Source organism: Oratosquilla oratoria, chromosome 7, assembly GCF_046742065.1.
Source record: "Oratosquilla oratoria isolate Oo_2021 chromosome 7, ASM4674206v1, whole genome shotgun sequence".
Taxonomy (NCBI): Eukaryota; Metazoa; Arthropoda; class Malacostraca; order Stomatopoda; family Squillidae; genus Oratosquilla; species Oratosquilla oratoria.
The window spans coordinates 44,966,076-44,978,575 of NC_134783.1; the positions used below are offsets into that span (position 1 = coordinate 44,966,076).

The window sequence follows — 12,500 nt, forward strand, 5'->3', positions numbered from 1 at the left end:
ACACACGAGGGAGTGCGTGCACACACACACACACACACACACACACACACACACACACACACACACACACACACACACACACACACACACACACACACACACATATATATATATATATATATATATATATATATATATATATATATGTGTGTGTGTGTGTGTGTGTGTGTGTGTGTGTGTATACATACATACATACATATATATATATATATATATATATATATGTGTGTGTGTGTGTGTGTGTGTGTGTGTGTGTGTGTGTGTGTGTGTGTGTGTGTGTGTGTGTGTGGATAAACCTTTCGTAAATTACATCTGCATGTGTAAGATACAAAAGATCTTACAGTCTACTCTTTGTTCAAATGCGCTGATCGTGGTTTAGCGGCAGAGGGCGCGCACGCGCACGCATAGGAAGGTAAATAGATACAGTTCGACGCTCCCTCGCGTCAGAAAATTATTTGAGACACGAAGTACGGACCTGACCAATCCAAAGCGTGATATATATGTTAGGAGTAGTCCTCATTCCGGTCCTCACTCACCCCCTCACCTCTTCTCGGCCGTGTCACGACCTTACTTTCCCACAAGTGGACCCATGGGACATGCTCGGGTCTACCCAGCCACGTGACTCGACCCAGAGCTTCCTTGAGACCCACGGGGGGAGCGGGGGGGGGACAAAACCTCCTTGATGAAGCACGTCCACCTCACCAACCTAAGACGGACCCTGTGAGGTCCCTGGCGAAAACTACCTCGGCCAGCCACGTGATATGAACAACTGGATCCATTGAGGAACACCCTCTGTCTTCGTGAGTCACCGGCGTCAGAACGTTTTGCCTCCGACTTCCCCACGTAGCATACGTGATCTCACGCCAATTAAGAGCACAGATCATGACCTGCCCGTGTATATAAGAGCTGAACGGACGCCGAAGATTCAGATCGCCTCAGAGCATCATACGTGAGCCTGGCTCGCTGCTCCTTGCTTTCTCACATCCCCCCATACCCACGAGCAGATCGCCCGGGGACACGACTTGAAACACAGTTGTCACCTCCCTCGCCGTCTCGTTCCTCCCCCTTTCCACTGACGCCCAACACTCATTGTTAAATAAACCAACTCTCCATCACAGTTTGTCTTCAACCAGCCTAACTGGCTGCCCAACGTGGGGCAGACTACCAGCCTGTATGTATGTATGTATATATATATATATATATATATATATATATATATATATATATATATATGTGTGTTTATATATATACATATAGACATGCCTATAGCTATATATATATACACACACATATATATATATTTGTGTGTGTGTGTGTGTGTGTGTGTGTGTGTGTGTGTGTGTGTGTGTGTGTGTGTGTGTGTGTGTGTGTGTGTGTGTGAATATATATATGCGTGTGTGTGTGTTTGTGTGTGCATGCGCGCGCGTTGGTTCGGGTGGGGGTGGGGGGCGGGAAATACCAGGAGTAACCGTGACAGTCAGCCACGATTACTCCACAAGGAAACGTCTGCAGGATCCGGAACTGTACCTATTGTCCATTTCGTAAATCTCCCGTTTCTTGTTTTTCCTTTTACGCCTTGGGTGGAGGAGGAGGACGAAGAGGAGGAGGAGGAGGAGGAGGAGAAGGAGGGGGACTACGCGGTAACACTTGACGTAAGCAGATGTACCCTCCTCGACGTCTCAGGAAATGCCATGAATCACTCCATGAACGTGGAGAGACGCAATTCATCTGACCAGTTGACCCCCTCTCCCCCTCCTTCCCCCCCTTTACCCCCCACCCACCCAATGCCCCATCCCAACCCCTTTTTTTTTTTTTTTTTTTTTTTTTTTTTTTTTTTTTTTCCTGACGAAGTGGAAGCAGAGGGCAACGCCTGAGCTCTTGGGGGAACCCCACTACTCTCTCTAGACGTCGACCCTGGTTTCTTCTCGCCTTTTCGGTCTCGGGTATCCTTCTTGAGGGACTTCTGGGACTAATGATCCCTCGAGGTTCTCCTCCAGTTTTTGCTTCTGGAGCAGAAGAGTAATTTCCTTCTAGTCTTCCCGAAATTTTTGCCAGATGACGTCATTAGATCAAGCGTGAACAAAGAATTTTTTTTATGTGAAAAACGGGGATTTCTGTGTGTGTGTGTGTGTATTTACCTAGTTGTATTTCACGGGAAGGAGAGCTACGCTCGTGGGGTCCCGTCTCCATATCTCATTTTATCTAAACTATTTTTAAATTCATGTATTGTTCTTGCACACACTATTTTTTCATCCAACTTGTTCCAACTGTCTATTACTCTGTGAGGAAAGCTGTTCTTTTTCAGATCTCTTCTATAGCTGTCCTTCTTGATTTTCCTTCCATGTCCTCTTGTGTTTCCATCATCCCATTTTATCAGATTCTCTCTATCAATAACTTCTATGCCTTTCATGATTCTGTAAATAGCTATCAAATCTCCTCTCTCTCTTCTTTGTTCTAATGTCTGTAGTTCAAGTTTTGCTAGTCTCTCTTCATATGATAGTTTTGAGAGTGTTGGTGCCAATTTTGTAATTGCTCTTTGTATTCTTTCAAGTTTTTTTTATACATTTTTTTGTACTTGGTGACCATACTGTTGCTGCATATTCCAATTTTGGTCTTATCAGAGTGGTTAGAATTTTCTTCACCATTTCTTCATCCAGGTATGTAAATGCCACTTTGATTGTTCTTATCAAATTATAAGTTTCTCCAAAAATCTTATTTATATGTTTCTCAGGTGACATATTATTCATAACAATGACTCCCAGGTCCTTCTCATTCTCTACTTTTTTTATTCCTTCTTCTCCCAATTTATATGATCCTATTATTCTGTTTTTTGCTTTTTCCAAATTCCATTATACTACACTTTTTAGTGTTGAACTCCATCTCCCACTTCCTACTCCATTCCTGTACTTTGTTCAGATCATTCTGTAGTGACTCACAATCTTCATCCGTTTTCACTTTTTTCAACAGTTTTGCATCATCTGCAAAGAAGCTCATATAACTTTTAATTTCTTCATTCATATCATTAATATATATAGCAAACATTATTGGGGCCAGAACTGTTCCTTGTGGGACACCGCTTATTACTTCATCCCATTCTGAGTGTTTATCTCTTATCACCACTCTCATTTTTCTTTCTTGCAAAAAGTTTTCCATCCATTTAAGCAGTTTGCCCTGTATTCCTCCTTCAGTTTCTAATTTCTTAAGCAACTTTTTGTGTGGTACTTTGTCAAAAGCCTTTTTCAAGTCCAGAAATGCACAATCAGCCCATCCATCTCTTTCTTGTATTATGTCTATTAGCCTTGAATAGAAACATATCAAATTGGTGACGCATGATCGTCCTTGTCTGAATCCAAATTGCCTTGTATTTAGCACGTTGTGTGTGTGTGTGTGTGTGTGTGTGTGTGTGTGTGTGTGTGTGTGTTTTGTGTGTGTTTGTGTGTGTGCATGTACCTGTGTATATATATATATATACTTGTATGTGTGTGTTTGTGTGTGTACATATGTATGTGTGTATATATGTATGTGTGTGTATCTGTGCGTGTGTATGTATGTGTATTTGTGTGTGTATACTTGTATATATATATATATATATATATATACATACATATACATGTGTGTGTGTGTGTGTGTGTGTATTTTACCTAGTTGTATTTACCTAGTTGTATTTTGCGGGAAGGGGAGCTATGCTCGTGATGTCCCGCCTTTGTATCTTGCAGTGTCTAGTTTGTTTTTAAACTCATGAATGGTTTTTGCGCATACTATTTCATTGTCCAGTTTGTTCCAAGTGTCCAAAACTCTATGAGGGAAACTGTTTTTCTTCAGTTCTCTTCTATAGCTATGTTTTTTTATTTTCTTTCCATGTCCTCTTGTGTTTCTTTTGTCCCAGTGTGTGTGTGTGTGTGTGTGTGTGTGTGTGTGTGTGTGTGTGTGTGTGTGTGTGTGTGTGTGTGTGTGTGTGTGTGTGTGTGTGTGTGTGTGTGTGTGTGTGTGTGTGTGTGTGTGTGTGTGTGTGTGTGTGTGTGTGTGTGTGTGTGTGTGTGTGTGTGTGTGTGTGTGTGAATGGGGGTGCCTGGGTGTATGAGTTTCTGTGCGTTTGTGTTATTTACTATGTTCTTGGATCACGTGTTGGACTCGTGATCGACGGTTATTAACCTCCCGGATGAGAGCTCAGAGCTCGTATGACCGATCTATGGGTAATACTGTGACCTTACACGCACACACCCCGAACTCCCCGCCCACGAGAGTTGGAGTAACAACCCGCAGCGCAGCGATACTGAAATTATTTCAGCCCTGGGCGTGCGTGTGTGTGTGTGTGTGTGTGTGTGTGTGTGTGTGTGTGTGTGTGTGTGTGTGTGTGTGTGTGTGTGTGTGTGTTTACCTAGTTGTATCCTACGGAAAGGGGAGCTATGCTCGTAGTGTCCCATGTGTATGTGTGTGAGTTCATGTGTTCAGAAGACGGGGAGAAAGGGGTAGGGGGGAGGGGGAGGTGAAGGGAAGGTGGGGATACCCAATAGATTTATCATCATTCTAGTGTTCACAAACTATTAACTTGAATAGGAATTGTATTACTTTGAATATTTGTTCTAGGTTTCCCCAATTTATTTAATTCAGTTAAGGGAAATCCTTCGCTCATTGAGTACCTAGAACAACCCAATTAATCTGAATTTAATTTCTTACTACTACATTTCTAGGCATTCTTATTCGATAATATTTGGATTCGCCATATATTCATGGTACACACGATTTGGCAGTACTTTCTTGTATATAACAAAATCAGAAAATATTTATCTGTTCATTAAATGAATATTCAAAGCTTAGTTCAACACAATATTTGCCATATTTTCGTTGCATAGATGTCAGTGTAATATTATATAAACATTGAAATAGAGAATCAAATTATTGTCTAAACCATTTGAATTGATTCAAAATTGTACACTTTTAGCAAAGAAACATTCGTGTGTGTATTCACCTTGGTCTTTCACCTTGGTCTTTGGATCACGTGTTGGACTCGTGATCGACAGCTATTTCCCTCCCAGAAGAGAGCTCAGAGCTCGTATGACCAATCTATGGGTAATGCTATGACCTTATACACACACACACACCCAACTCCCCGCCCACGAGAGTCAGAGTAACGACCCGAAGCGCAGCGATACCGAAATAATTTCGGCCCTGGGCAGGATTCGAACCAAGTACTACGAGCACTGTGTGTGTGTGTGTGTGTGTGTGTGTGTGTGTGTGTGTGTGTGTGTGTGTGTGTGTGTGTGTGTGTGTGTGTGTGTGTGTGTGTGTGTGTTGGCTCTCGTGAGATGCTGGCCGCCGTCGCCGCCTCGTCTGGGATTCTCGCCTCTGGTCCTGGGCCGAAGCCACCGCTGCCGACGGGGCTCTGGCCCAGTTGGGCGCGACGAGGGACACCGCCGGTGACACTAGGCTTTACCAACGACCTGAGGAATGCCTACTCCAAAGTAGGAAACTTACGGCGCCAAGGAATGTCAAGAGCTCCATCGAGCCGCCGATCAGGGAAGATCGGCGGAAATTCGCGGGCTGAAGAGGGGCACTCCGCCAGCAGCACATGCGCAAGTGTTCGGGGTGTTCGCCCGCTCTCGACAAGCGCCTTCGTCAAGACAGCCTTCCACGGAACCTGGAGGGGCCCCAGGAACCACCGGACCTGATCAGCGACGGGGGGCCGAAGAAGAGACAGAGCAAGCACCTCGGTCGGCGGCACGAGCGCAAGTGCTCGGAAGAGTGCCCGCCGGCCTCTGACGCTCTGCGACGACCTTCGAGGGGATCTCGGGGGTCCCTCGCGACGACGTAGGCCGGAGGAGAAGGACTCCCTGGCCCGAGGTACTGGACTAGTGCTCGGGGCACCGCCCTCCGAGTGTCCAGCGAGTCCGCGAGTGAATGTGTGCGTTAGAGTGAGCGAATGGGTGCATATGTATGTGTGAATGAGCGTGCGAATGTGTGAGTGAATGAGTGTGTGCATGTGTATGATTGAGTGTGTGAACGCGTGAGTGAACAAGTGTGAGTGTGAGAGTGTATGTACACGGTCATCCCCTCGGCTGAATAAAGTCTTTTGATGCTTCGGTCATGGCAAACTTCATCATGAAGTGTCTCAGCGAATAGTGTGTGTGTGTGTGTGTGTGTGTGTGTGTGTGTGTGTGTGTGTACACTTGTTTCACATTTTGCATTAAATTTTCACACCTTGCATTAAGTTTTCCCTCCAGTACCCCGTTTATTTCTCTTTTAATTTGGTTAAATACACAAATCCTTCCTCATCTTTTCCTCCATTTCTCGTGGGCGTTTTCCCTTAAGAATCCAACCAACCGCTTAAGCGAATTTTAAACTCCAATAGTTTGTCACCAAATTAAAAATAAACAAGGCCATTTTGAGTGTAAAAATACACGTAAAAGGTATGCGGGGGGGGGGATGAGGTGGGGTCTGTGGTGTGTCTTTGGGACTTGACCAATCCCGGGTTCGATCCTGAGCCTCGGACACTGGAAACTTATCCTTACTATAGCCTTGCATTGGTCGAATAATTGAAAAAAAATCTCAGGATCTTGCTAAAGACAACGTCACTACTCCCCCCCCCCCCACCCTCTCTCCGGCGGAAGTTCTTGAGAAAGTGCGTCAGAGAAGCTCCTCAAGTCCCTCAGGATCCAGACGCCAGATATGGACCGTTACACGACTCCAGAGTACGTCATTCGGAGGTGTTGACTCACAAAAAAGAAAAAAAAAAAAAAATCCCACCTAATAGACGGGCTTGACCACTTGGTTCCATTTTAATAAAAAATGAGCGAGCGAGAGAGGGAGAGAGAGAGAGAGAGAGAGAGAGAGAGAGAGAGAGAGAGAGAGAGAGAGAGAGAGAGAGAGAGAGAGAGAGAGGGAAATTCTTAAGACAACGGGAAACCTCCAAATTCCGTCTGATGACTTAAGCGGGCCGTGACGTCACGTGGAGTGCGTCACTGACCTGCTGCAAAGAAAACGGATGTTGGGATCCAAAATAATCAACTTATTCAGGCCTGAGGCGGACCCGGAGAAGCCAGTCACCCGGGTTGCTCTTCAGGGCCTAAGGTCCAATTGGTCCAATTGTTAAACCCGGTCGACTTAACTATCCGTTTTGTAGGTTAACCACTGGCTAACGATGTGAGGGTTAGAGGTCAGGCTTAACAAATGCTGGGTTCGTTTCTCCTCCCCTTCAGCTGAATAAAATCGTTTGGCAACAGCCAGAATAAAGTATAAAAATCGTGCCAGGGAATTTAATGAAAATGGGATGATTTTGTTTTGCGACGATTCTGGAAGAGATCTGTAGGTATAGTTTTTGTTATTAAATTAGACATTAGGGCATAGGTTTTTGAGAAGGTTAGTAAACTTTCTCTCTCTTTCTCACTCTCACTCTCTCTCTCTCTCTCTCTCTCTCTCTCTCTCTCTCTCTCTCTCGTCCTCGAACTGGGGAAACAACTGGCAACTATAGCTGGAAGGTGGATGTTCGTCATCTTCATACAACTCTATGTGGCAACTTTTTTTAGCCATAAAAGAAGAAGTGTGTGGAGTGAACTTCTACAGCGTGCTGTCAACAGCCCATCTATGGACACTTTCGTGAAAGAAGAAAAAAAAAAGTTAGGTACAATTCTTGGCACTATCGAGAGGTAGTGGCCTGGATATACAGGAAGGATATAAGTCTTATTCGCAACTCAATACGTCCCCAGTGACCCCCTACCACTCTCTCTCTCTCTCTCTCTCTCTCTCTCTCTCTCTCTCTCTCTCTCTCTCTCTCTCTCTCTCTCTCTCTCTCTCGTTCTCTAAATCTCTAAATCTTTCTCTTTAAATCTCTCTCTCTCTCTCTTTCTATCTCAAAATAAATAAATAAATAAATCTCTATGTCTATCTCTCGTGTCCGTGTGAGTGGGTGTTATATTCATCCGTGTCCGTCTACCTTTGTTTATTCACAAAATATCTAAAAAAAGAAAAAAAAAAAAAAAAGAAAAAAAAAAAAAAAAAAAAGTTATTGTCCAATTTTGTTGAAGTTCTGTGGAAAAGGTTCCCCCATTGGCCGAGGAAAATTGTTTGTTTACATTATGAGGCAGATCCGGATTCTGATGTAGATTCAGGACTTTTCTTTTTCTCTCTAAGTCCGCCAGCGGAGTTATACAGAATGTCTATGAAAATGCCCATGAAAAAATATGTGTAAAAATTAGAATCGAATTGCGATTAAATCTCAGGGGAGAGGAGGCTTTTGTTGAGCAAACAAAAGCTTATAATATTTTGAGGCGGATTTGTATTCAAATGTAGATTCAGGAATTTTTTAACAAAGTTTGGAGGGCGTGTTCGTCTGTCTGTAAATATATAAATCGACATTTCCCCTTTAGACGGATACATCGTAGTTCAAAAACCATCAGTGACGATTATCTTTGAAAAACTGACATATTCGTTTTTTGTTTTGTTTTTTCTTATGGTACAGCCTGAAAACTTCACCCTGTTTTTCATTTATCAATTAATTTATTCATCATTTATTATTTATCTATTTATTTAGCAATTAATTTATTCATCACTCATTATCTGTTTATTTATTTATATGTTTACCTATTTATTTATTTATCTATTTACTTATTTATTTTTAATCAAATTTATTTATTTATTTATCTATTTGTTTATTTATTTGCTTATATATTTTTGTTTTTTATTTATCTATTTATTTATTCATTCAATTATTTATTTATTTGTTTTTATATCTTTATTTATCTATTTATCATTTATTTATCTATTTATCATTTATTTATCTATTTATTCATTCATTCCTCGAAATTTGCGGTTGGGTACTTTCCCTTGTGATGAAAGCAATAGACATCGGATTTGTCGCGCGCTCTCCCTCCTTCTTGGTATCAATTCATTACACAAGAATGAACCCGTTCCTCTGTGATTTTCGCTTCAATTGGAGGACCTGAAACAATTTACCTTATCCTTTCCTGTCTACGTACAAAGCCATCTTTACCTTCAGCCATGCCGTCAACGAGTTGAACTATTCCTCTCGTTCTTGTGTGTAGAAGAACAATGACGCTGAATTCATGATACAGGATAATGATAATGAAGATAATACTTCATGTCTGCTTTAATATATAGGTTGAATAGGTTAGGATAAAAAGGAAATTGAGAAATAAGTATACGCCATAGCTCCACGTAATACGTTTTCCCCTCCCATTTTTTCTTTCATCGGTTTACTACATGGGTGATAAGGGGTTTTGGTGACCTCTCGCCTTATATTGTTTTCAAGGTTATGATAAGTTGTTTTTTGTTTTATTGCATCGTTTTATGCATATATTCGTAAATTCTAGAGTTAGGTAAATACACATATATATGTACATAAATCTATTCCTCCAAAACAAATGTATGTTGGAGGTTGTATGTATCTCCATCATGTACGCACACACACACACGCACGCGCGCACACACACACACACACACACACACACACACACACACACACACACACACACACACACACACACACACACACCACGATTCGATGGCGCATTGGTAGCGTTCACAACTGCTACTCCAGCGCTCCAAGTTTGATTCCCGCCCAGGGCTGAAATAATTTCAGTATCACTGCGCTGTGAGCTATTACTCCAACTCTAGTGAGCAGAGGAGTTGTGTGTATGTGTGTGTGTGTGCGTGTGTGTGTATGTGCGTGTGCGTGTGTGTGTGCGTATGTGTGTGTGTGTGTGTGTGTGTGTGTGTGTGTGTGTGTGTGTGTGTGTGTGTGTGTGTGTGTGTGTGTGTGTGTGTGTGTGTGTGTGTGTGTGTGTGTGTGTGTGTAAGATCTTTGCATTAACTATAGATCAGTTATATGTATATGACCCCTGAGCTCTTATTCGGGAGGGTAATAAATGTTGATTACGAGTCCAACACATGATCTAAGACCATGGTGAATCACACACAGTGTGTACACGTGTGTCTTTGTCCATATGCATATATTTATCCACACACACACATTGTATGTGAACACGTGTCCCCGTATTACATAAGAACGTGCATAATCCTTTCGTTCTCTTAGGCGATTTCTTCATCTGTCCCTTGGAGAGTCAGGACTTTTTTTTTTTATTGTATTTTGTTTATTTTTAAATCATTATCTTTTCTTCAGACCGCAGCCAGACTCCTGGTCTTAATGGCCTTATCCTCTTTTCAGCAAGAGGTCTTGCTTAAGCTGAATAAAATCGTCAATCACGGGGCAGAACTAAATCCCTAAGTTGTGTCATCATAGTAGTGGCTTCACTTGAGAAAGAGACTCAGAATTGAGTTCGACTCTCTTGAAATGGACCGCGAAGTGTCCGCACAAACTCCTCGATGTCTCCAAGTATGACTTCGATAAAACGTGCAGGATGACTTCGGTAAAACTCACTGCCTTTTCAGAAACGGACCGCAAAGTGTCCGCAAGAACTCCACGAAGTCTCCAAATATGACTTCGACAAAACGTGCAAGACGACTTCGGTAAAACCTACTGCCTTTTCAGAAACTAACCCGTTTCTGTAACCGCGCAATTTTGGCTCGAGCGTGAGAGCCTCGTCCAGATGCGCACGCCAAGGCAGAGCTGTGTGGAGCGGCTGTGTCCTTCAGAAGGACGCTCCTTTCTCCACACCGGATACGAACTCTTCCCTCCTATCTGAAAACGTATTGACGTCACTCTTCTATTCTACCTTCGTTATCGACAACGTCCTTCGCCCAGATCAGTCTCTCGAGGCTGCCGAGGGGCTCGAAGGTCCTCCTTATCGCCAGTGGCCTTCGGTTCGGGTGCACCTGCGCCGGGAGGACCGTGGATCGGTTCCACTTGTCGGATCAGTCGATTGCTTTAACCCTTCAGAGTCCAGGAGCATCTTCATCAACTGGATAAAATCTCTTGGCGACGAAGGGATGAAACTCTTATCCCGAAGTAGATAAAAATGATGTTCCTTTCCAAATGTTTAGTCTCTTGTCTTATAAACCTTTTTGTACATCTATTTTCATCATTGTTCCCCTGATGATATGAATAACACGAATGCGCTTGGGAATTTCTGTTTCTTTCCGACTTCCTTTGTGGTTAACTGCAAAAAATACAGAAAAAAAATATATATATATACATGTATATATATATATATATATATATATTTATATATATATATATATATATATATATATATATATATGTATGTATATATGTACACGACCACCGCAGTGACTTGGGAGTTCATAGGGACAACTTGTTTTGTCCCTTCGGCTCTAGTCATTCCAAAACTCTCTCTCTCTCTCTCTCTTCCCACTTTTTCGGACGCAGTCTCCAAATAGCAATCTTGTCCTGGCTTGTGGGACCCACACCCCGAATAGAAATGCCGCCCTACCCCACCCCCCGGTGTAATAAGCCCCTCCACCACTATGCTACCAATGTCCCTGAGCCTCTCTCTTTTCATCTTCTCTTCCTCTTCCTCCTCTTCCTCCTCCTACTCCTCCTATTTCTTCCTCTTTTTTTTCCTCCTCTTCTTCTTCTTCTTCTTCTTCTTCTTTTTCTTCTTTTTCTTCTTCTTCTTCTTCTTCTTCTTCTTCTTCTTCTTCTTCTTCTTCTTCTTCTTCTTCTTCTTCTTCTTCTTCTTCTTCTTCTTCCTCCTCCTCCTCCTCCTCCTTTCAGACCGTCTCGGGTCCCTTGCCACCCACCTTTGGGTCGTTTCCCCGGGTTTGAGAACCTCAATATAAGACCAACCTCAGGCGACTTGGGAAGGAGGAGGAGGAGGAAGAGGAGGAGGAGGAGGAAGAGAGGAAGGGGGGGGGGTCCCTAAACTGAATTAAGTTACCTAACGATGATCGTCTCTTTCGGGGTTTGGTTGCTTGATCAAGAATCGTAGCTTCCCCAGATTTTGGGGTATTCTTACCCTAGATTTTGTTACCCCAATTTTTTTTTATCCCCATATTTCGTTATTCCCATATATTTATATCAAGACACTAAAGTAATATATATGTCATACGCCTTACTGTTTGTATTTGTAAGGTTAAAAACATCATTAATTATTTTTATCGTTTAACTGATATTTGAAGAATGGAATTGATTTGGAACTGCACACACACATATATATGTACGTATATTATATATACGCGCAAACAAATTCATACACGCGCTCTTGTGTGTGTGTGTGTGTATTTTTACCTAGTTGTATTTACCTAGTTGTATTTTGCGGGAAGGGGAGCTATGCTCGTGTTGTCCCGCCTTTGTATCTTGCAGTGTCTAGTTTGTTTTTAAACTCATGAATGGTTTTTGCGCATACTATTTCATTGTCCAGTTTGTTCCAAGTGTCCAAAACTCTATGAGGAAAACTGTTTTTCTTCAGTTCTCTTCTATAGCTATGTTTTTTTATTTTCTTTCCATGTCCTCTTGTGTTTCTTTTGTCCCAGTTAAGTAAGTTCTCACTATCGAGTACCTCTGTGCCTTTCATGATTCTGTAGATGGTCAATAGGTCACCTCTCTCTCTTCTTTGCTCCAGTGT

General features: G+C 42.4%; 1 protein-coding gene across 2 annotated transcripts in view; it reads left to right on the top strand.

The window, feature by feature from the left end:
- The window catches only part of LOC143027134 (C-Maf-inducing protein-like), a 483,663-nt gene that overhangs the window by 447,730 nt on the left and 23,433 nt on the right, over positions 1-12,500 (top strand). The gene's annotated exons all lie outside the window — the stretch shown is intronic.